The sequence below is a fragment of the Haliotis rubra genome, unplaced genomic scaffold, assembly GCF_003918875.1.
Source record: "Haliotis rubra isolate DU_JTF1 unplaced genomic scaffold, ASM391887v1 Scf1308, whole genome shotgun sequence".
NCBI lineage: Eukaryota > Metazoa > Mollusca > Gastropoda > Lepetellida > Haliotidae > Haliotis > Haliotis rubra.
In genome coordinates, this window is record NW_025765235.1 from 169,032 (window position 1) to 192,942 (window position 23,911).

The following is a 23,911-nucleotide window of genomic DNA, read 5'->3' on the forward strand; positions in this document are numbered from 1 at the left end:
CAGAAAATAAGAACAATATATATTTTCAAAGGTATTTCAAGCGCCTGCATGACCGATTTTTGAAAACGATACAAAATGTGTTTTGGACGTCTTCCGATGAAGGGCGGCCGTCCTAAAATAGCAACCAATGGAAAATGACATAACATTGTCAATATTGGCTTTTCGTAGGCCTTCTCAGCCATCGTCTCTTTGGCCTGTACCGGCTCGTATATAGAGAATACTACACGAGGTCTCATTACATACGAATTAGACGAAACGAGTGTCCTTCCTATGGTATCTGACCGAGCGAAAGCGAGGTCAGATAACATGGGAAGGTCACGAGTTTCGTATAATTCGTATTAGTATGCAACTACCCATACGTTGACCACGTGGGTAATAAATTGCGATATGCGAGACGGGGCCCAGCTTACGGGCCTTGGTGCTGAGACGGCAAACAGTGGCAATTTCAGTTAACCTGTGCAGAATCCTTGTCAACTTTTTAAGACGTTCGTCTGTCTCTTAAAATATTAACCATTCCTCCCGCACTTGGTAATTCAAAAGTACTCTGTGGCTGGGTATTTTTGTATAAACATTATATTCATTCAGTGGAGACCAGAGTAAGAAATGAATCTGCAAAAAGATTCATAACATAATTGTTGTCTTGTAAACTGGTGCCGACAAAAGCAACTATTACATTTATTCAAAATCTTTTCTATTTCAAAATGCATTCGAGTGCATAGCACCAGTACAAGTCAATGTGAAGTTGCTTAAATTGATTCACAGAGTATATACCGCTATAACAGGTAGAGCGGTGTCGGGCATTACCGCACAGCTGCGCCATATCTCGTCTAATTCCTGTTTTGTTTCACAGATGAAGCTATAAGTAGAATCTAATACTAACAAACAAACAACCATTCACTGGGAATCATATTCACGCACAGAAACACACGCAAAAATACGTTTTAAGATTCTTCTTACAAGAATAAATGATAAATATATTTTATTAGTAACTTTTAAATTACGGACGATTGTTCCATCGACTTCTCGTCATTTGTTTGAAGACAGAATATGTCAACTTTTCGAAAGATAAAAATATACTTTGGTGCCAAATTATTAATATTGTCAGTATCATTTATCGATTGTGGGTAAGGCCATCGTTTTTACGATTCGCTGATTTGGGTGTAAAAGATTTGCAACACTTTCCTATTGCAGCCCATGTTCTGTACAAATTGCAGATCGGCAGTACTTACTAAGGGGTGGATAACTGGCATGTATATTCCTTTAGGGGGCGAGGGGGTTATTAATGATGGAATTACTTATTTCACATGGTCAGTGGTGATAATAACTGAACTGTTAAAAACTAACAAACATTAGGCCTTTTTAGGCACTTTGAGTATTTTTTGTAACCGTAATTTGTGTAATTAAAAAACATTATGGTATCTGATACATGACGTGCTAGGTACGACGGCCAACAGTGCACATGGGATGGAAAGCATCCTCATCATAGTCGTGCGATTAATTGCCTTTGACCTCGAGATGAGTTCACGGTGGGACGATTCAAACGTTAATGGAAAAGGAAGCAGCCTTAGTATTGGAGATGTTGTATCTATTTTACACTAATTAGTAAAGGAGTATGACTATATTGGACAATGTGACGTATTCCTTGATGAAATAATGACCGTGTTTTAGAGCTTACAATGTTGACGATTCATGTTCATTGGATGCATTTCTTGCACGACGGGAAAAAGTGTGCTCCCTTCTTTGCACGTGCGGGAAAAGTGCGCTCCCTTCACTTGGGAGTATGTGTGAGAGGAGAGAGATGCATAAGAGATGTGAGAGAGAGCATAAGAGAGTGTGAGACATGAGGAGAGATGAGGAGATGAGGAGACAGACAGGGAATGTGAGGAGAATGTGTGAGGAGAGTATGGAGGAGTGAGCAAGAGAGAGAGCATAAGAGGTGTGAGAGAGTCCATAACAGAGAGAGTGAGAGAGTGAGCATAAGAGAGCAATCAGGAGAAAGAGAGAGAGTGAGTATGAGGGAGAGACAGATGAGAGAGAGAGTGTGAGAGAGAGCATACATAGAGATAACATCAGAGAAAGAGAGAGATGAGTGGTGAGAGAGAGAGGAGGAGTGAGCAGAGAGAGCACAAGAGAGTGAGAGGAGGACAAGAGGAGAGAGAGCAATCAGAGAGAGAAGAGAGAGAATCAGAGAGAGCATCAGAGAGAGAAAGAAGACGAGAGACGAGAGAGGAGATGCGTGAGATGAGCATGAGAGAGAGAGGTGAGAGAGAGAGAGAGAGAGAGAGAGAGAGAGAGAGAGAGAGGGAGGGAGAGAGGGAAAAAACGCTACCAGGGATCTTTAATCTAACAATAAAATTGCTCCGAAATACGATAGTACCGACACAAACTGACCAAAGGTAGATAAACGTGCAACTGAATATCATTGTTCTTAAAAACATCCACTTAAGACTTTCTCCAACATCAAAATGCTTGTGGAGTTTTCCTTTTTGATTCCAATACGATCTTTGCCTACCTGTTCATTTGAATGAGGTTAATAGTTACCTGTTTCAAGTATTTTCTTCTGTGTTTTTGTCATAATCGGAACCTGTAGACGTTCAGTAGACACAACACTGAGACTGAGGCCGTGATAAATTGTGAATCCGGCGTCATTACTGCTGGAAGCCTGAAGCTCCTATATGGACTAAAATGCCGACGCGGCTGTAGATACACACCATGTACACCGTCCTCATATGCGTGTCACCGCCACCCATGGCCCAGAAAATATCAAGAATGACAACGGTTTTTACCAACAAAGGGTAAAAAAGGATGCTTTAGCAATAACAGCAACAGATGTTTTTCCGAACGGATACATCGTTATCTGTACAATATTTTTGTTCTGGCCACAAAGACGACATAATTCAACATCAAAATCCGTAAACCAGAAGAATTAAATTATGTCAAAATATTGACAGTAGAAATATTGAGGATGTAATTACAAAGCTTCACAAAGTACAAAAGCGGCGCCGGACAGTACTTAGAATTGAATGTCAGTTTATTGTTTTGCACTGAAAAATGAACGATGTCAAAGCGGTGTCTTCAAACTCGTGTGAACGAGCGAGGAGCTTTACGAGCGAGTTCACGCGCGAGTTTGAACAACGTCTTGACATCGTTCACCTTCACTTCAAACACACAAACTGACATTCAATTCTGCACTAATTTCACCAATTTGAAGTATACACATACGTTTTCCACCCACTGTGTGGATGATCATTTGTTTTGAAGTGTGTTTTAATACCATAGCCAAAATGTTGTAATGCCATTCGGTTCCAGAACGTACGTATTGCAGCGATGTTTGTATACACAGCGATTTTTCTTTTACACATGTATCCCAACCCTTGAAGAAATAGTTCTCCAGAAGTATTCGATCTTTAAAATATAACAACAAATTCGTTATGAGGGTTTGAAACTGCTTTTAATAAGTATAATCAATAACAGTATCAAACAGAAACAAATATCAGGAAGCAATAACAATACCATTTTAATAAACTGGCATTGTACCTTTCACTTGTAAATACCTTGTTTGACCGCGTAATAATACACTGACCGACTTCGAAGTTGTGCGGCGTGGCGAATAGGAAACAGAAGATCTTGTTGTATTCTATTTATTTGTGATTGTTTATTGTGAAATTTATTGAGCAGTTGTTAAAACAGACCTCGGGGCAGAAAACCGCCGGATGAACCTGCAAACTGCGAGACATTTAAACTCCTGTGAAAAGGAACAATGTTCGGCAATCCGGTTTGGTAGTGACATTGCCAAACTTGGGGTGACTTGAAACAGGTTCGTTCGCGAAATTGGTATCACCAATTATTGGGGTCCTTGAAACCGAAGCGAAAAACGTTCACACACGTAAGGAACGGTGTTTACACAAGTATGAACGATTAGAGGGGTTCAAGAGTAATGAACCTTGAAATTTAGATCACATGACCGCTCTCTCAACCAACCAACGTTCGGGAATCTGTGTAAACTTGAAAGCACGACATTACTCAAGGATAAACGTCTTTCTTGATACAGCTGACACGCTGCAAGGTGATACAGCTGACACGTCGTCGAGGCGTGACGTCATAGCTGGCGTTGTGACGTCATATAGCTGGCGGTGATGACGACATAGCCTCTATACTCTAAACTCACCACTGTATATTTGTACCCAGTTGTTATGGCAAGGTACTGACATGCCCCTGAAGGTCTGCGTAACTGAAAACGAAAATGTGGGTGAAATGTTATAATTTCAGACACTAATATACTCAACACTGCCAACCGCCATTCACCAATTCAGTTGTGCTCACACCCGAACAGAAATACTACTGAATGATAGTTTGAGCTGAAGGAGTCGTTGTGGGTACAAGTACCCCAGATATATACCCCAGATATTATACTAGCCGAAGTCCGAAGTCAGAACACAGAACAGTGCCGGGTACGCTACCCTAAACGGCGGTGGAGTCCATAATATTTAACCCTTGTAGTTCCGATTCGCCTGATTCCGAGTGCATATGCTGCGCATGGCGGCAAATAAAAGTATTGTACGTACTACACTTTGTATTTTTTGCATGGTGTCAGTATGTTAGAACAGTTCCGATTTGGAAACTGAAGAAACATTCTATGTTCTCCAAAGGTCACCTCCAGGACCACAAGAGATAGCATGGCATGTTGAGCTCATCTTCAATGGCCCACAGGTGGCAAGGCACTGCACCTTAGCGGATAGAACTTGTAACCATAATCCTATAAGCTGGTCTATAGGCTACCTGTGAAGATCCGAGTTTCAATTGTTTTCGACCGCGTCCGTGGTGTAGTGGTTAGAGCGTCCGCCCAGAGAGCGGAAGGTCGCGGGTTCGATCCCCGACCGCGTCATACCAACAGACGTTAAAATATATGGTGCTTGTTGGTCCCTCGCCTGGCGCTCGGCATAATGGGTACAACAAGGACTGGTCGGCTCGGAGTCAGTATAATGTGTCTGAGTGGGGTATTCATGCTTCACTGCGGCATGGTATCTCAGTGGGCTAGCACTATAAGACCAGCTTAAGTCTGGGCTAGTACAAAAGCAGCCGCATATACACATACACACGCATGCACGTCGTCATATGAGCGAAATATTCTCAAGCACGACGTTAAACTCGATTTCACCTCACCTTCAATTGTTTTTCAGCAAACAAGTCGTAACAGACGACTAACGGATGGTGTGGTCAGGCTCGCTGACATGGTTGATGCAGGCCATTCATGTTATCCCAATTGCTCAACATGTCAACAATTAACTGGACTGCCACAGACCAGTCATATAGAATATTGCTGTATGTGGTCTTACAAAGCAAACACAGAATATCACACAGTCCTCCACAATGAACAAAATCTTGTACAGAGTTAAGAATGTATTTTATTCTTTTCATCTTTAAATACACACACGGATGCGGCTGTTCACTCAAGTCTGACGAATCGAGAAGCATTACCCGAGCTCTGGCAATATTTTCTCTTTCGTCAGCATCCCTCTCTGAAAACAAACAAAGTCCAATGATAACAAATGTATGTAATCTGGCTGTTACATAATGTTAAAACTGTAGGCTACAGCAAACCTCTATTTCGAACATCTGAATTGTTTATTTCTTTCTGGTAAAGATAGGTGTTAGATTTGCTAAAGATATACTCTCATATCCAGAACTGGATTTCGCCGTAAATAACGTTTCCTGTTTGCGAAAATAAATATGTAACAGCGTTGCATAACTTTATGGAACATTGTTACAACAAACAAGCTGGTGCACCGCGAGCAAGCCGCCAGCTACACGTATTGACCTCTGTCGACTTGCCGACTGTACATGGCCACCGATGGACCGATGACGTGGTGTGATGTGGACATATTTGAGATGGTCACAGTAATAATTAATAAACGTATCCGGAAATCTGCAAGATGGAAGGATTGTAAGAAGGTTGAAAGTCTTAGTCTGTTTCTTGGAAAGTGTATTGTGTCATTTGTAGGGTGTTTGTGTCATGCAGTATTACTTGCAAAGCAAATTTTAAACACATATATCATGGTAATTGTCATCGTATATAACACGTGGTATGGATTGTCTGGTCTACAACTGAATACTATCATTTACACTGACAGACTTCTTTATGTTAACCGTTGTTGAATCGGAGACAACAAATACGCAAGCAAACTATCACTTTGAAATATTGATACAACCAATGAATGAATTGATCGATTAAATTTGTTGTTGACTGGATGTAATTATTAAAATTTGAAACGCCAATCAATTTATCTTAGACACAGCCGGGGAGAGACATATGGCGACGGTCACATGACCTCGTAAATAATAATTGATGTGTGCGTAGTTCAATTAACTATGTGTTGTTGATGCATTCAGGGTATCTTTCTGGGAAATAAGGACACATGAATATAATAATTAGAGGAATACTTTGAGAATTGATTTGGGTATGGAAAAGGGCCGTACATGACTGTTTCAGCCAAAATCCGTTCGCAGCTGATGTTTGTAAACAAGTCACTGGATAGCCTTGTGTCAACAACTGGGTGCAAGTACATTAGCTGGTTCCCGGCTCCCTTTGCGATATGCGAGACGGGGCCCAGATTAGCAAGTACACAGCCCAAGGTAAGGACACAGCCATGACGTCAGTATCGCCAGATATGACGTCACGCCGCCAAGGTCGCAGGTCTGACAGACGTCCAGCTGTTCCCAGCCGATGTTTGTAAACAAGACCCTTTTCTTGTGTGAGCAGCAACTGGGTGCCGAGACCGGGGACAGTGTGTTGACGTCATCATCGCCAGATATGACGTCACGCCGCGAACACAACAGTTCTGGCGGCAGTTGTTCAGCTGAGAGATTGTTTTCATCTCGGAGAGAGATAACAGTTGGCGTGTGTGTCATGTCTAACTACTTGGTCTCTGTAAATTATTGTTCCTAAATTAACATCCATGAAACTTACACTCGGAGTAACACAAGAGCAACTAACCGTGAAGAAAAAAGGTGTAAAATTAAAAGATAATAACTGCAGTCAAATCCCGATGAGTCGAATGCCGATGTCTCGAATATTATGCATAACTCGAAGTAACTGTCTGTCCCGACCATTCCCTGTTATAGTTTGTCATCATTTGAATACCGGTTACACGAATTCGTCTCATTAATACAATACGATGACCTCGATCGATAAGGCAATTTGGTCCCATGAGATTCAAACAATAGCAATCTTGTATACATAAGCCGAGGTCAGTCAATGAAAAGTTGATTGGTGTAGCAAACTGATCTAATTAACAAACCAGCGCGGGTCACACCTTTTACCATTGACGGGTCACCGTGAGTTCAAAAGGCAGATTAGTGGATTTTACGGAAATCACTGTCTGTGCTAATCAGACTGGAACTGATAAGGTGCCCCTATTAGCATGATTAGTGATATGGAAATCATTAGATAAACAAATGCTTAGGCGGAGGAATTAGGACTGGATCATCTTTTTTCTACCCTCATAGACATACCTATGTCTCGAATACATCGATAAGTCGAATTTATTACTTGGTCCCCAGCGATCTGACTCATCGGGATTTGACTGTATATGCAACCATTTTACCCTTAAAATATACTCTTGTCTGTTGGCAATTCCGTTTGTGGTGTAGTTCATTTTACTATCTATTCAATAAAATGAAATAAAGGAAAATACAAGTACGCATGCACACAACGAGGTCATCATAGAAGGCATATTTAGAGTTTTTCCTGACATCTTCTTTCATATGGTAAAAAATATTTACAATTTTACAATCTAAGCTGTGTATTAATTTTACTTGATGTGTCAAATTATAAGCTGTGTTTGACAATTAAAGAACCTAGTGTTTCTTGGAAACGTGTTTGCTTGTATTGGGTATACTATTACTTGCACAGCTGACTGTTTGACAGATCTAAATACTCGGATGCTCACAAGCAGCTTGTTTTAAGGTTGTCTTCTTGTAAGAATTACTGTAGTGATCTTACCTACTTTCTAACTGCTTCAGGCAGGCAAATTCTTGACACTCAACCTTTTCATTATGTATTTCATTGTTGTTTGGAGTCAGAACATACACACGTTACGAGCTGTACAGTATGTACGGGTCATGTAGACTGTAAGTACCGGATGTACAGACTGTCAGTACCAGATGTACAGACTGTCAGTACCGGATGTACAGGCTGTCAGTACCAGATGTACAGACAGTCAGTATCAGAGGTACAGACTGTCAGTAGATGAGTCAGTACCAGATGTACAGACTGTCAGTATCAGATGTACAGGCTGTCAGTACCGGATGTACAGGCTGTCAGTACCGGATGTACAGACTGTCAGTACCGGATGTACAGGCTGTCAGTACCGGATGTACAGGCTGTCAGTACCAGATGTACAGGCTGTCAGTACCGGATGTACAGACTGTCAGTACCAGATGTACAGGCTGTCAGTACCAGATGTACAGACTGTCAGTACCGGATGTACAGGCTGTCAGTACCGGACCGGATGTACAGGCTGTCAGTACCAGATGTACAGACTGTCAGTACCAGATGTACAGACTGTCAGTACCATGATGTACAGACTGTCAGTACCGGATGTACAGGCTGTCAGTACCAGATGTACAGGCTGTCAGTACCAGATGTACAGGCTGGCTGTACAGGCTGTCAGTACCGGATGTACAGGCTGTCAGGCTGTACCACGGATGTACAGGCTGTCAGTACAGGATGTACAGGCTGTCAGTACTGGATGTACAGGCTGTCAGTACCGGATGTACAGACTGTCAGTACCGGATGTACAGGCTGTCAGTACCGGATGTACAGACTGTCAGTACCGGATGTACAGGCTGTCAGTACCGGATGTACAGGCTGTCAGTACCGGATGTACAGGCTGTCAGTACCGGATGTACAGGCTGTCAGTACCGGATGTACAGGCTGTCAGTACCGGATGTACAGGCTGTCAGTACCGGATGTACAGGCTGTCAGTACCGGATGTACAGGCTGTCAGTACTGGATGTACAGGCTGTAGGTACTGGATGTACAGGCTGTCAGTACCGGATGTACAGGCTGTCAGTACCGGATGTACAGGCTGTCAGTACCAGATGTACAGGCTGTCAGTACCGGATGTACAGGCTGTCAGTACCGGATGTACAGGCTGTCAGTTCAAACATGGTCTCTGCCATAGCCTCTGACATAATCTCAGCTTTATAGATACAGTAGGGCTTTGAGGTTCCAGGAGCTGATGCTTTTTGCTGTAATGTCAATAAAATACAGCCCACTCATTCAGTGACATGTTTTCAATGAGTGGTGTGATTCCACCTAGGAGGGTGGTAATCTTGAGTTCACTGTCATCACAATCCTCGAATTGTATATAACTTTCAATGGTCATATTGTCAAACAAACGTTCACTAAGTGCATTACGCTTAGAGAATAAACTGCAGCAGTATAAGAGCTGGTGTTTGACCATATCATCACACTCGGTGTCACAGAGTAGGCACATCCCACCTACAACAGGTAATACACCAAGTTTAACTAGACTGTACATAGGTCTGGTTGAGATTGGGTACAGTTCACATTCCCACAGTCTATGTGGGCTAGAGCACTGTGAATGTTGGCATAACGGCTCATTTCTGGTGTCTGAGGAGTGTAATTTGCCAGTTATAATATTCTGCCTCGTCTACTTTTCTATTTATAGTTCTACTCCATTCCAGTTTCTTGCACGGAAAGTTACCAGTCTTCATAAATTCACCTACATGCAACCAGAGATCGTACTTTTAGAACAATTTTCAGAAGATCATGGGTTAACCAGACATCACACGTGTTATCAGTAATAAACTGTCCTATTCTATACAGGAGTACCTCTTTGTGGGGTGCTTCCAGTATCAAGCGCCGACATAGCCTGCCTAACAGCATGAGTTTGAGTCTGTCGATGGTTCCATGCATTGACCAGAGACCCAAGCTTTGAACAGTTGCTGAAGTTGATGACCGTTTATGGAAGTTTTGAGCAATTACGAGCAAATAACCGCTGAACTCGCTTCCATGATGCTATATTCTGTTTCCGTGATGTTTGTCCATAATTCACAGGCATAGAATGCACAAGGAAGTATAACTCTACGCCAAATCTTGACACATCCTATGGGACTTATAAAACCAGCCTTGCCGACGTCCTTTGAGGGAATATAGCAGTTTTTGTACAGGAACGTTCTTGTCTGTTCGGCTTGTTGTTTATTACTTATAAGAGGATCCAGCATATATGGTGTTACTCTACCGTCGGAAGAACACTTTCACCAAGTCTAAACACAAGGTTTTGTCAACCGAATGACCGCCTTTGAATATAATCACGCAGCTTTTATCTGCATTGTAATGAAGGGGCCATTTAATAGCCGCATTTGATTGCAAAGTGGTCAGCATGGCCTGTAGTCCGCTTTGGCTGAGGACTGGTAATGTTGTGTCGTCTGCTAGTAGAATGCTTGGGATATGTTCATCTCCAATGATTTAGGCCTTTGAAATATGTACAGGCTGTAGGTACCGGATGCGGCAGACAGGCTGTCAGTACCAGATGTACAGACTGTCAGTACCGGATGTACAGACTGTAAGTACTCGGATGTACAGGCTGTCAGTACCAGATATACAGGCTGTCAGGTACTTGATATACAGGCTGTAGGTACCGGATGTACAGGCTGTAGGTACACGGATGTACAGGCTGTAGGTACTGGATATACAGGCTGTCAGTACCGGATGTACAGGCCAGATCGCCCCTGCCCACATTTAACACGGAAGTAGCATTTGTCAGCACCGAAGTACAAATTGTCAACACCGAAGTAGAATTTGACAGTACCTGAAGTGAAATTTGTCAATACCGAAAAACAATGTTTCAGCACCGGATGTAGAATTTGTCAGTACCGGAAGTAGACTTTGTCAGTACCGGAAGTGGAATTTGTCAGTACCGGAAGTACATTTTCAGAACCGGAAGTACCATTTTTCAGCACCGGAAGTAGAATTTGTCAGTACCGGAAGTAGAATTTGTCAGTACCGGAAGTAGAATCTGTCAGCACCGGAAGTGGAATTTGTCAGTACCGGAAGTACAATTTTTCAGCACCGGAAGTAGAATTTGTCAGCACCGGAAGTGCATTTTCAGAACCGGAAGTGGAATTTGTCAGCACCGGAAGTAGAATTCGTCAGTATCGGAAGTAGAATCTGTCAGTACCGGAAGTAGAATTTGTCAGTACCGGAAGTGCATTTTCAGAACCGGAAGTGGAATTTGTCAGCACCGGAAGTAGAATTTGTCAGCACCGGAAGTAGAATCTGTCAGCACCGGAAGTAGAATTTGTCAGCACCGGAAGTAGAATTTGTCAGCACCGGAAGTAGAATTTGTCAGCACCGGAAGTAGAATTTGTCAGTACCGGAAGTGAATTTTCAGTACCGGAAGTAGAATCTGTCAGCACCGGAAGTAGAATTTGTCAGCACCGGAAGTAGAATTTGTCAGCACCGGAAGTAGAATTTGTCAGTACCGGAAGTAGAATTTGTCAGCACCGGAAGTAGAATCTGTCAGCACCGGAAGTGGAATTTGTCAGTACCGGAAGTAGAATTTTCAGCACCGGAAGTAGAATTTGTCAGTACCGGAAGTAGAATTTGTCAGTACCGGAAGTGCATTTTCAGCACCGGAAGTAGAATTTATCAGTACCGGAAGTAGAATTTGTCAGTACCGGAAGTAGAATCTGTCAGTACCGGAAGTAGAATTTGTCAGTACCGGAAGTGAATTTTCAGCACCGGAAGTAGAATTTGTCAGCACCGGAAGTAGAATTTGTCAGCACCGGAAGTAGAATCTGTCAGCACCGGAAGTAGAATTTGTCAGCACCGGAAGTAGAATTTGTCAGCACCGGAAGTAGAATTTGTCAGTACCGGAAGTAGAATCTGTCAGCACCGGAAGTAGAATTTGTCAGTACCGGAAGTAGAATTTTCAGCACCGGAAGTAGAATTTTCAGCACCGGAAGTAGAATTTGTCAGCACCGGAAGTAGAATTTGTCAGCACCGGAAGTAGAATCTGTCAGCACCGGAAGTAGAATTTGTCAGTACCGAAGTGGAACCTGTCAGTACCGGAAATGCATTTTCAGAACCGGAAGTGGAATTTGTCAGCACCGGAAGTAGAATTTGTCAGCACCGGAAGTAGAATTTGTCAGTACCGGAAGTAGAATTTGTCAGCACCGGAAGTAGAATTTTCAGCACCGGAAGTAGAATTTGTCAGTACCGGAAGTAGAATCTGTCAGCACCGGAAGTGGAATTTGTCAGCACCGGAAGTGCATTTTCAGAACCGGAAGTAGAATTTGTCAGTACCGGAAGTAGAATTTGTCAGTACCGGAAGTAGAATCTGTCAGTACCGGAAGTAAAATTTGTCAGTACCGGAAGTGCATTTTCAGAACCGGAAGTGGAATTTGTCAGCACCGGAAGTAGAATCTGTCAGCACCGGAAGTAGAATTTGTCAGTACCGGAAGTAGAATTTGTCAGCACCGGAAGTAGAATTTTCAGCACCGGAAGTAGAATTTGTCAGCACCGGAAGTAGAATTTGTCAGTACCGGAAGTAGAATTTGTCAGTACCGGAAGTTGAATTTGTTCAGTACCGGTAGTACATTTTCAGAACCGGAAGAAGAATTTGTCAGCACCGGAAGTAGAATTTGTTAGTACCGGAAGTGGAATTTGTCAGTACCGGAAGTACAATTTGTCAGCACCGGAAGTTGAATTTGTCAGAACCGGAAGTACCAATTTTCAGCAACGGAAGTAGTATTTGTCGGCACCGAAAGTGGAACTTGTCAGCACCCGAAGGCAATACCGGAAGTAGAATTTGTCAGCACCGGAAGTAGAATTTGTCTGTCCCATTAGTAGAATTTGTCAGCACCGAAGTAGAATTTGTCGGCACCAGAAGGACAATTTGTATTTTCCGAAGTACAGTTTGTCAGAAGCGGAACTACAGTTTGTAGAACACCTGAAATGCAATTTGTCAGTACCTAAAAGTACAATCTGTAAATACCGTGAAGTACAATCTTTAAGAACTGAAAGTACAAACTGTAAGAACTGGAAGTACAATTTAGTCAGCACCGGAAGTACATATCTCTAAGACCAACAGTCCAACACTGACCAGTGTACTCTCAATCTCTTTAAGACTGACCATTTACAGTACAGGGATGGCTGGTGTCCAACACTGACCAGTGTAGTCTAAATCCTTAAATTAGAATGGTCAAGTGGTCAGTATATTTTGACCACTTGACCAGTTCATGACGTAAATGGTCACTATACTCAGTATGTTATGACCACTTGACCAGTTCAAGAGAAACATATTGACTTGGATCTACACAAACAACCCTGAAGACACCCTGTGATCTAAGTACACCCATGCTATATCATACCTTGTCACTATACTCTACTGGATCTACACAAAACAACCCTGAAGACACCCTGTGATCTAAGTACACCCATGCTATGTCATACCTTGTCACTATACTCTACTGGATCTACACAAACAACCCTGAAGACACCCTGTGATCTAAGTACACCAATGCTATATCATACCTTGTCAGTATACTCTACTGATCTACACAAACAACCCTGAAGACACCTGCAGATCTAAGTACACCCTGGCTATGTCATACCTTGTCACTATACTCTACTGAATCTACACAAACAACCCTGAAGACACCCTATGATCTAAGTACACCCTGGCTATGTCATACCTTGTCACTATACTCTACTGAATCTACACAAACAACCCTGAAGACACCCTGTGATCTAAGTATACCCTGGCTATGTCATACCTTGTCACTATACTCTACTGGATCTACACAAACAACCCTGAAGACACCCTGTGATCTAAGTATACCCTGGCTATGTCATACCTTGTCACTATACTCTACTGGATCTACACAAAAAAGTGTGAAGACACCCTGTGATCTAAGTACACCCATGCTATGTCATACCTTGTCACTATACTCTACTGGATCTACACAAACAACCCTGAAGACACCCTGTGATCTAAGTACACCCTGGCTATGTCATACCTTGTCACTATACTCTACTGGATCTACACAAACAACCCTGAAGACACCCTGTGATCTAAGTAGTACCTGTCACCCTAGCTATGTCATACCTTGTCACAATACTCTACTGGATCTACACAAACAAGTGTGAAGACACCCTGTGATCTAAGAACACCCTGGCTATGTCATACCTTGTGACTATACTCTACTGGATCTACACAAACAACCCTGAAGACACCCTGTGATCTAAGTATACCCTTGCTATGTCATACCTTGTCACTATACTCTACTGGATCTACACAAACAACCCTGAAGACACCCTGTGATCTAAGTACACCCTGGCTATGTCATACCTTGTCACTATACTCTACTGGATCTACACAAACAACCCTGAAGACACCCTGTGATCTAAGTACACCCTGGCTATGTCATACCTTGTCACTATACTTTAAGAGAAAACCTTGAACCCAAAGCTATACCAACCACCCTTAAGAAATATTGTACTCAACATCCATCCACCCTGTAATAAAAAACTCAATACAAGCTATTTGCTACTTGACCACTTCCAGAGAAAACATTTATCCTGAAGCTTTAAAAGCCACCCTAAATCTACCCATGCTATGATGTATCTGGTCACTAGTGTTGGGAATTGGTTGGAATCACACAATTGATGATTGCTTCATTACCAACGAACGATCATCGAAATAAATTGGTTAGCGTCATTTTTCTGATTTTCCTATCCAGGTTGTTATTGTAGATATGTATAACATGATGCAACTTGCTACTTTAAAGTGATGAGTAATATATATCATGATGTTGCTGGAATATTGCTAAAAGTGAAAACTAAACTCAGTCAGTCAGTCATGAACATAAACTTCCCGGAGTCTTCAAGAAATATTCAGTCATGATATATATTTCACTTAGTGAAGTGAGTTTTCGAAGAATTAAACAGGTTTTCAGGCCCTGACAACTTCGAAGATATGTTACATAGTCAAGTGTTTCAAAGACTAAGACAGTAGTTCCAAAATCCTTTGTGTTCGATTATGAGAAAATGTGATCGATTACTTGGTCGTTTGGTCACTGCGACCAATCTTCGATTATTTCAATTAATCGGAACACCACTACTGGTCACTATAAACAGTCTATTTGACCACTTGACCTTCTCCAGATCTCCTAACTGATCTGGTCTATCTGACCACTTGACCATGCCAAGAGACTGCCACCAACCCATGTTAAGATGGATAGTCAGCAGTCTAAATCTACCCAAGCTAGCATGTATCTGGCCTCTATGTGACTACTTGATGACTTCCAGAGAATACCTTTAACCTGAAGCTACACAAACCACCCTGAAGACACCCTGTAATTTACATCTACCCAAGCTAGCATGTATCTGGCCGTTATAGAGTCTACTTGATGACTTCCAGAGAATACCTTTAACCTGAAACTATACAAACCACCCTGAAGAAGACATCTACCCACGCTAGAATATATCTGGCCTGTATACAGTCTAAATCTGACCACTTGATGACTTCCAGAGAAACCTTTAACCTGCAACCCAACCCTCACAACACCCAGTTATCCAAATCTACCCAAGCTACAATCTATCTGGCCTGTATACAGTCTATTTGACCATCATTTCCAGAGAAAACCTTTAACCTGAAAGTGTACAACCCACCCTCACAACACCCAGTTATCCAAATCTACCCAAGCTACAATCTATCTGGCCTGTATACAGTCTATTTGACCAACACTTCCAGAGAATACCTTTAACCTGAAAGTGTACACAACCCACCCTCACAACACCCAGTAATCCAAATCTACCCAAGCTACAATCTATCTGGCCTCTGTATACAGTCTATTTGACTACCAACACTTCCAGAGAATACCTTTAACCTGAAAGTGTGCAACACCACCACTCACAACACCCAGTTATCCAAATCTACCCAAGCTACGATCTATCTGGCCTGTATACATTCAGTCTATTTGACCAACACTTCCAGAGAATACCTTTAACCTGAAAGTGTGCAACCCACCCTCACAACACCCAGTTATCCAAATCTACCCAAGCTACAATCTATCTGGCCTGTATATAGTCTATTTGACCAACACTTCCAGAGAATACCTTTAACCTGAAAGTGTGCAACCCACCCTCACAACACCCAGTTATCCAAATCTACCCAAGCTTCGATCTATCTGGCCTGTATACAGTCTATTTGACCAACACTTCCAGAGAATACCTTTAACCTGAAAGTGTGCAACCCACCCTCACACACACCCAGTTATCCAAATCTACCTACACTAAACCACCCTGAAGACTGTAAGCTACAATCTATCTGGCCTGTATATAGTCTATTTGACTAACACTTCCAGAGAATACCTTTAACCTGAAAGTGTGCAACCCACCCTCACAACACCCAGTTATCCAAATCTACCCAAGCTACAATCTATCTGGCCTGTATACAGTCTATTTGACCAACACTTCCAGAGAATACCTTTAACCTGAAAGTGTGCAACCCACCCTCACAACACCCAGTTATCCAAATCTACCCAAGCTACGATCTATCTGGCCTGTATACATACAGTCTATTTGACCAACACTTCCAGAGAATACCTTTAACCTGAAAGTGTGCAACCCACCCTCACAACACTCCAGTTATCCAAATCTACCCAAGCTACGATCTATCTGGCCTGTATACATACAGTCTATTTTGACCAACACTTCCAGAGAATACCTTTAACCTGAAGCTACACAAACCACCCTGAAGACACCCTGTAATCTAAATGTACCCAAGCTAGCATGTATCTGGCCTCTTATACAGTCTACTTGATGACTTCCAGTGGAGAACACCTTTAACCTGAAGCTACACAAACCACCCTGATGAGACACCCTGTAATCTAAATCTCCCTCTATCAATCTACACAAACCACCCCCTGAACACACTCTGTAAACTAAATCTACCCAAGCTATCATGTATCTGGCCTCTATGTCTAAACAGTCATTGTCACTACTTGATGACTACCCAGAAAACACCTTTAACCTGAAGATACACAAACCACCCTCAAGACACCCTGTAATCTAAATCTACCCAAACTAGAAGTATCTGGCCTCTATAAACAGTCAATGTCACTACTTGATGACTTCCAGAGAATACCTTTAACCTGAAGATACACAAACCACCCTCAAGACACCCTGTAATCTAAATCTACCCAAGCTAGAAGTATCTGGCCTCTATAAACAGTCAATAGTATGACCAGAAATTATTGAGAATTTTAGGAATATGTTTAATTGGATTTCTAGCATAAACAACCTTGACCAGCTATCAGTGCTTGGTTTCATCTAAGAGACAACCCGTTAACTTTTTCATTAGTTTCTGAAGAGTTATCCCCTTTGTTTACTCTTGCTAGCAGACGACATTTTCAGTGATCCTCAGTATGGATGATTTAGAGAAGAGGAAGTTGATTTTAGAGTATTATAACAAGGGACATCAGAGCAGCTAAAGTGATTTCAAGTAGAACAGGCATCTGGCCTTTCTCCACTGTTTATCGTGCTTTGGAAAAAATATTGCAAATAGATATGTCATTGAGCACCAGGAGGCGCAGGTAGGCCCAGAAATGGAACGTCAGTGACATGTGGCGGCTTGGTATTCTTGTTTCTAAAAAACAAACGAAGGAGTTTAGAAAAACTTAAGGCTGGATATGATTGATAGAGGAACTGTGGCTGTTTGTAAGGAGACAATTAGAACTGAGCTGCATGCAATGGGTTGGCAGAAAAGTTGAGGAATTCCATCACCGATCATGAAACCTGAACAAAAGGAGCCAAGGTTGAACTGGTGCTTACAGCATAGAAATTTTTAACTGGGATAATGTGATTTTCTCAGATGAAAGTTCTGTGTGGCTGTTTCTAATACACTGAAATTCTGGACCAAAACAAACTGAAAAACCTTTGTATGACGCCCAAAGTACAGTCCGAAATTTAACATGTGGGTGGCATATCTGTGTTAGGGCAACGCCCTTCTTTGTATTTGAAGGGGAATATGAACAGTGAGCGGTACACAGATATTTTCGAGAGACATTTACTGCCATCTGCTCACGTGTTCTATGGAAATTTTGGGATTTTCCAGCAGGACAACGACCCAAAACATCGTTCAAAGCATTCACAGGCCTGGTTTCGACTAAAAATTTGACATTATTAGATTGGCCAAGCTTATACCCCTGACCTAAATACAATAGAAAATATTTGGGGACTTATGAAGGAAAGTGTCAATAACAAGAATCTCACAAATATTGCTGAAATGAAAGAAGAGGTGGTCCGATATTGGGACAGCATGGACCACGACTTTCTAACTTCTTTGATCAGTAGTATGCCCCACCGCATTGAAGCCTGCATTGCTGCCCATGGGTACTTGACAAAATACTAACTGTTCACCTGTCTTTGATCTGGGGTTATGTTCTGCTAATATTCACATTTAATATGTGAGTAATGAGTGAAAAATAGAAATAAATTACAATCTTAAATTCTCAATAACTGTAACTATTTGATGACTTCCAGAGAATACCCCTCTATCTACCAGTCTATTTGACCACCACTTGACCATTTCCAGAAAAAACTCTATACTGAAGATGCACAAACAACCCCTGAAGACACCCTGTAATCTACCCATGTTAGTATCCATCGAGTGACTGTACACTGTCTATTTGACCACCACTTGACCATTTCCAGAAAAACCTCTATACTGAAGATACACAAACCACCCTGATGACACCCTGTAATCTACCCATGTTAGTATCCATCGGGTGACTGTACACAGTCTATTTGACCACCACTTGACCATTTCCAAAAAAAGCCTCTATACTGGAGATACACAAACCACCCTGAAGACACCCTGTAATCTACCCATGCGTGCATCTGTCTGGTGACTTTACACTGTCTATTTGACCACCACTTGACTATTTCCAGAAAAGTCTCTATACTGAAGATACACAAACCACCCTGAAGACACCCTGTAATCTACCCATGTTAGTATCCATCGGGTGACTGTACAGTCTATTTGACCACCGCTTGACCATTTCCAGAAAAAAAACCTCTATACTGAAGATGCACAAACCACCCTGAAGACACCCTGTAATCTACCCATGTTAGTATCCATCGGGTGACTGTACACTGTCTATTTGACCACCACTTGACTATTTCCAGAAAACTTCTATACTGAAGATACACAAACCACCCTGAAGACACCCTGTAATCAACCCATGTTAGTATCTATCGGGTGACTGTACACAGTCTATTTGACCATGACTTGACCATTTCCCAAAAAGCCTCTATACTGAAAATGCACAAACCACCCCTGAAGACAACCTGTAATCTCACCCATGTTAGTATCTATCTGGTGACTTTTACACAGTCTATTTGACCACCACTTGACTATTTCCAAAAGCCTCTATACTGAAGATACACAAACCACCCTGATGACACCCTGTAATCTACCAATGTTAGTATCTATCTGGTGACTTTACACAGTCTATTTGCCCACCACTTGACTATTTCCAGAAAAGTCTCTATACAGAAGATACACAAACCACCCTGATGACAACCTGTAATCTGCCAATGTTTGTATCTACCTGGTGACTATACACAGTCTATTTGACCACCATTTGACTATTTCCAGAAAAGTCCCTATACTGAGATACACAAACCACCCTGTTGACACCCTGTAATCTACCCATGTTAGTATCTATCTGGTGACTATACACAGTCTATTTGACCACCACTTGACTATTTCCAGAAAAGTCTCTATACTGAAGATACACAAACCACCCTGATGACAACCTGTAATCTACCCATGTTTGTATCTATCTGGTGACTGTACACTGTCTATTTGACCAACACTTGACCATTTCCAAAAAGCCCCTATACTGAAGATACACAAACCACCCTGAAGACACCCTGTAATCTACCCATGTTTGTATCTATCTGGTGACTATACACAGTCTATTTGACCACCACTTGACCATTTCCAGAAAAACCTATATACTGGAGATACACACAAACCATCCTGAAGACACCCTGTAATCTACCCATGCATGCATCTATCTGGTGACTATACACAGTCTATTTGACCACCACTTGACTATTTCCAGAAAGGCTCTATACTGAAGATACACAAACCAACCCTGATGACAACCTGTAATCTACCCATGTTAGTATCTATCTGGTGACTATACACAGTCTATTTGACCACCACTTGACTATTTCCAGAAAAGTCTCTATACTGAAGATACACAAACCACCCTGAAGACACCCTGTAATCTACCCATGTTAGTATCTATCTGGTGACTATACACAGTCTATTTGACCACCACTTGACTATTTCCAGAAAAGTCTCTATACTGGAGATACACAAACCACCCTGAAGACACCCTGTAATCTACCTATGCGTGCATCTGTCATCTGTCTGGTGACTTTACACAGTCTATTTGACCACCACTTGACTATTTCCAGAAAAGTCTCTAAACCTCTAAACTGAAGATAAACAAACCACCCTGATGACACCATGTAATGTACCCATGTTAGTATCCATCGGGTGACTGTACACAGTCTATTTGACCACCACTTGACTATTTCCAGAAAAGTCTCTATACTGAAGATACAAAACCACCCTGAAGACACCCTGTAATCTACCCATGTTAGTATCTATCTGGTGACTATACACAGTCTATTTGACCACTCAGCTATTTCCAGAAAACCTTTACTGAAGATACACAAACCACCCTGAAGACACCCTGTAATCTACCCATGTTAGTATCTATCTGGTGACTATACACAGTCTATTTGACCACCTCAGCTATTTCCAGAAAAAACCTCTATACTGAAGTTACACAAACCACCCTGAAGACAACCCTGTAATCTACCCATGTTAGTATCCATCGGGTGACTTTACACTGTCTATTTGACCACCACTTGACTATTTCCAGAAAAGTCTCTATACTGAAGATACACAAACCACCCTGAAGACACCCTGTAATCTACCCATGTTAGTATCTATCTGGTGACTATACACAGTCTATTTGACTACTCAGCTATTTCCAGAAAAAACCTCTTTACTGAAGATACACAAACCACCCTGAAGACACCCTGTAATCTACCCATGTTAGTATCTATCTGGTGACTATACACAGTCTATTTGACCACCACTTGACTATTTCCAGAAAAGTCTCTATACTGGAGATACACAAACCACCCTGAAGACACCCTGTAATCTACCCATGCGTGCATCTGTCTGGTGACTTTACACTGTCTATTTGACCACCACTTGACCATTTCCCAAAAAAGCCTCTATACTGGAGATACACAAACCACCCAGAAGACACCCTGTAATCTACCTATGCATGCATCTGTCATCTGTCTGGTGACTTTACACAGTCTATTTGACCACCACTTGACTATTTCCAGAAAAGTCTCTAAACCTCTAAACTGAAGATAAACAAACCACCCTGATGACACCCTGTAATCTACCCATGTTAGTATCCATCGGGTGACTGTACACAGTCTATTTGACCACCACTTGACCATTTCCAAAAAAACCCTCTATACTGAAGATACACAAACCACCCTGAAGACACCCTGTAATCTACCCATGTTAGTATCCATCGGGTGACTTTACACTGTCTATTTGACCACCACTTGACTATTTCCAGAAAAGTCTCTATACTGAAGATACACAAACCACCCTGAAGACACCCTGTAATCTACCCATGTTAGTATCTATCTGGTGACTATACACAGTCTATTTGACCACTCAGCTATTTCCAGAAAAAAACCTCTTTACTGAAGATACACAAACCACCCTGAAGACACCCTGTAATCTACCCATGTTAGTATCTATCTGGTGACTATACAGAGTCTCCTTTACGTTAGCCATTCCAAGAGATTGTCACAAATCTGAAGCTCTACAAATCATACTTGAGACACTCTGTTAGCCAAATCTATAAATACAGTAACACTTGACCATTCTTAGAGTGTCACAAACCAGAAGCAGAGTAGATTAAATTACAAGAAATACACTATGACTACACAATGCCATTGATGGGGCTCAACTCAAAAAGTACTAGAATATGTACTTTACTAAGAAAGTGCAATCCCAAATCTAACACATGTTACATTTGACCACTTTCTAAATGGCATTGTGTAGTCATAGCTTTCAGCCGTGGGAGCAGTGCCAATTAACACTTCTCAGAGGGGTACACAAAGCCCGCAGTCTAGACTACCAGTTGTCCGACTTCCATTTTTGTGGAAGTCGCGGTAGCTGAGTGGGTTAGGCGGCTGACTTTGTGTGCTGGCGATTGGGTGCCTGACTCTGAGGGTGTGAGTTCGAATCCCGGAAGGGGCTCAACTCAAAAAGTACTAGAATTTGTACTTTACTAAGAAAGTGTAATCCCAAATATAACACATGTTACAAGAAATACACTCTCTTCATCTACTTACTTCTTCAACTTACCGACCAAATTGGTGTCAAATCGTGCCAACTTTCAAAACGGTGCCATGTGTTAGAGTTCAAGACTCCAGTCATTGCATAAAAAATACAACACAAAACAAATGTTTTTACTGTGCATCATTCAGTGTCTCACTTAGGACAGGTGTATGCAAATTAGTATCGATCTTGGAGGCTTTTACAGTGGGGATCGTAATGGTCACCTTATGGGGGTCTGCCATCTGGGGGAGGGTGTGTCACCTGGAGGTATCTACATGGGTCACCTTATGGGGGTCTGTCATCTGGGGGAGGGTGTGTCACCTGGGTCAATCTACATGGGTCACCTTATGGGGTCTGTCATCTGGGGAGGGTGTGTCACCTAGGGATATCTACATGGGTCACCTTATGGGGTCTGTCATCTGGGGGGAGGGTGTGGGCATGGGGGATCTGTCATCTGTGGAAACTGTGTTACATGGGGATCTGTCATCTGGGGGAGGGTGTGTCACCTGGGTCAATCTACATGGGTCACCTTATGGTGGTCTGGTATCTGGGGGAGGGTGTGTGTCACCTAGGGGTATCTACATGGGTCACCTTATGGGGGTCTGTCATCTGGGGAGGTGGGATACATGGGCACGTGGGGGATCTGTCATCTGTGGAAACTGTGCTACATAGGGGATCTGTCATCTGGGGAGGGTGTGTCACCTGGGGGTATCTACATGGGTCACCTTATGGGGGTCTGTCATCTGGGGGAGGGTGTGTCACCTGGGTCAATCTACATGGGGTCACTCATGGGGGTCTGTCATCTGGGGGAGGGTGTGTCACCTGGGGGATCTTGTCATCTGTGGAAACTGTGTTACATAGGGATCTGTCATCTGGGGGAGGGTGTGCCACCTGGGGGTATCTACATGGGTCACCTTATGGTGGTCTGGTATCTGGCGGGACTGTTCACCTGGGGGATCTGTCATCTGGGGGGGACGGTGTGTCACCTCAAGGTATCTACATGGGTCACCCTTATGGGGGTCTGTCATCTGGGGGAGGGTGTGTCACCTGGGGGTATCTACAAGGGTCACCTTATGGGGGTCTGTCATCTGGGGAGGGTGTGTCACCTGGGTCAATCTACATGGGTCACCTTATGGGGGTCTGTCATCTGGGGGAGGGTGTGTCACCTAGGGGTATCTACATGGGTCACCTTATGGGGGTCTGTCATCTGGGGACGGTGTGTCACCTGCGGGTATCTACATGGGTCACCTTATGGGGGTCTGTCATCTGGGGGAGGGTGTGTCACCTAGGGGTATCTACATGGGTCACCTTATGGGGGTCTGTCATCTGGGGAGGGTGTGTCACCTGCGGGTATCTACATGGGTCACCTTATGGGGGTCTGTCATCTGGGGGAGGGTGTGTCACCTGGGTCAATC

General features: G+C 42.6%; 2 long non-coding RNA genes across 3 annotated transcripts in view; one reads left to right on the plus strand and one right to left on the minus strand.

Moving 5' to 3' along the window:
* On the plus strand, positions 1-7,740 carry LOC124267377. The gene is made up of 4 exons (XR_006896016.1): positions 1-79; positions 2,230-2,236; positions 7,264-7,270; positions 7,730-7,740. It is a non-coding gene; the product is annotated as an uncharacterized LOC124267377 (long non-coding RNA).
* The window catches only part of LOC124267374, a 24,075-nt gene continuing 5,551 nt past the window's right edge, over positions 5,388-23,911 (minus strand). For both annotated transcript variants that reach the window (XR_006896012.1, XR_006896013.1), the window contains exon 4: positions 5,388-5,519. This is a non-coding gene — a long non-coding RNA (uncharacterized LOC124267374). The remainder of the gene's footprint in view (positions 5,520-23,911) is intronic.